At 43.0% G+C, this 2533-nt stretch overlaps 1 protein-coding gene across 2 annotated transcripts in view; it reads left to right on the top strand.

The window, feature by feature from the left end:
• Nucleotides 1–1271, top strand: part of LOC115131417 (PHD finger protein 14) — a 143692-nt gene extending 142421 nt beyond the window's left edge. For both annotated transcript variants that reach the window (XM_029663133.2, XM_065020383.1), the window contains exon 20: nucleotides 1–1271. This exon is cut by the window's left edge and continues 306 nt beyond it. The gene's annotated coding sequence lies outside the window, so the exon portion shown is untranslated.
• Nucleotides 1272–2533: the final 1262 nt, after the last annotated feature.

Below are 2533 nucleotides of genomic sequence, written 5' to 3' on the forward strand. Positions count from 1 at the left end.
ATGGCATCAACAGATCTGGGATCAGGCTAACACACCTTTTCTCCTCAGTAAGATATGGGACAGAGCACAGAGGTACTAACCACATTTGTTTTGTAGCCAGAGGAACAGTATATTTTAGAGTAGAGAATGTATTTGGTAAAGAATGTACCGTGGAATCTTTTAGAGGGAATTCAAGTCATAGTATATATTTTCAAAAAGGACAGATCTGAAGCCTCACGCTCGCTATGGTAACTGGAGATGATGTCGCTGACGTGCAGGTTTTATCATAGAAATATACAATCTAGAATCTATGGTAACTGGAAATGATGTCGCTGACATGCAGGTTTTATCATAGAAATATACAATCTAGATTGTGTCTCTATGGTTTGTATATAAGATCTTCATGAAACAGCTCCTCAATGTATTCTGACTAAGAATGTTTTCATTCGGGGGAGTCCAGTGTTAGATTTCTGTTTTCAGTTGCATCTGTCCATGACGGTATTTTGCAGCAGAGATTAAATCAAATATAAAACCCAGAGAAAGTATCTGGATGGACCAGACCAGTCAGACTGTTAGAGGATATGAACCTGCTTATGAACCTGACCAACCAAACATTTTCCTTCAGATCTATTTTCATACACTAATCATTATACAGTATGGTGTTCACGCTATCCTCAGTAGCCTGCTCCCAAATCTGGGATCATACTATCTCCTCAATGCCCCGTTTACATACACTGTATGTGAAGTGTTCAGTGGGGTCGAGTATTTCTTATACAATCTCTCATCACCTTTGAATTGAAACTCTATTTTCTGTACGGCAGGGGAACACCACGGTCTTGTATCACCAGTTTTAAAACGTTTTTGTTGGTGCTATCTGGTCTTCTCTCTATGGATTGTCATGACCTCTTTTTTTTTAATGAGTTTAGTTTTTATATGTGTATGCATTTATGTTCACACTGTCTGACATGTCAGTAACCTCATACACATGGTGTGGCCCGTTCGGTGGCACAAAACCATTTCAAGTCAGCTACCCTCTTTGTTTGTGGCTGCACCACAAGTCAAAGGAAACAAACTCTGGCTTTATAACCCAGGCTGTCCAGGAACTACAACACAAGTCAACACGTTGACTTACCTGTTTAAGTGCTGCCAATGTATCATTGTATGTTTTGGTTTGACATTAAAGCAACAAGGGAAAGGGTCATGTATTTTTGGGGGGATATGCATTTGCTAAGAGTATGTATTTAGATACTTTGTAAACGTTAAAGTGCCAATAAACTTCAATTCCACAACAATATTATGGTAATAACATTCATTTTGTCCCTATGACATTCGTTCCAGTTTTTTTTTTTTTTTCATTTTTAAGGATTGTTGTCAACATAAAAAAGAACCGTCCTTACACCAAGCATTCGGACAACTGCAGTCATGAAAAGGGAAATTAAATGGCAACCATTAAACTTTGAATGCTTGATCATTGCACTACTTTGTCAAAAGTATTTAGGGAATAGGGAGCCATTTGGGATTCATTATTTACATTTAAGTCATTTAGCAGACGCTCTTATCCAGAGCGACTTACAAATTGGTGCATTCACCTTATGACATCCAGTGGAACAGTAGTGCATCTAAATCTTTTAAGGGGGAGGGGGGGTGAGAGGGATTACTTTATCCTATCCTAGGTATTCCTTAAAGAGGTGGGGTTTCAGGTGTCTCCGGAAGGTGGTGATTGACTCCGCTGTCCTGGCGTCGTGAGGGAGTTTGTTCCACCATTGGGGGGCCAGAGCAGCGAACAGTTTTGACTGGGCTGAGCGGGAACTGTACTTCCTCAGTGGTAGGGAGGCGAGCAGGCCAGAGAGATCCAAGCCTACAGTAGTGGAGTGTTGAGGGGCCAGAGACAGTAAGGTGACTCCTTCTCTGTGTTCCTGGGTCATAATATGTTGCTCTATATTATTTATTCACACTAACCCCCATTTAAACTGCCGTCATGGGCCAGCACTAGTAGGGGTCTGTGCTCCACACACACTCATGCATATCTTCACGATCCTCCATACAGACACACTGCTCTCCCTATCTATCTCGCCTCTTTGTGTAACATTCATATACAAAAGGGTTGATAAATGAAACGATGCCTGATGGATCTTTATATCACATTGCCTCACAATCGCCCTCCCCCATCCACACCCCTGTCCCCACCCCCGCCCCTATGTCAAGGCGGGTAGCAGCATCTAGACATTAATGCATTAAGGGGCGTAATGCCAATTTGTTTCAAAGAGGAACTATTAATTTTCCCATTCCAAGGGAGGCAGGAGGGAACCCCTGTACAGCCTCTGAACCGTGAAAGACATTATCTGGAGAGCCTGTGTCTCTCTTTTTGGGGGGAGGAAAAGAGAGAGAGCGATTGTGTGTCCCTCGTTCAGGAAAAGGAAAAGACACGTTAGAATTGATGCTCTTTGATGGGAGGGGGCGGCTGGTGGCTGGCGCCCACAGAGGGTAGAGTCGGGCCTCCCGCCGCCGCTTTCCCAGCGTGCGGTCTGAGAGGGATGTCATTAGGCCTGTAATA

This window comes from Oncorhynchus nerka, linkage group LG7 (assembly GCF_034236695.1).
Source record: "Oncorhynchus nerka isolate Pitt River linkage group LG7, Oner_Uvic_2.0, whole genome shotgun sequence".
NCBI classification, from domain to species: Eukaryota; Metazoa; Chordata; class Actinopteri; order Salmoniformes; family Salmonidae; genus Oncorhynchus; species Oncorhynchus nerka.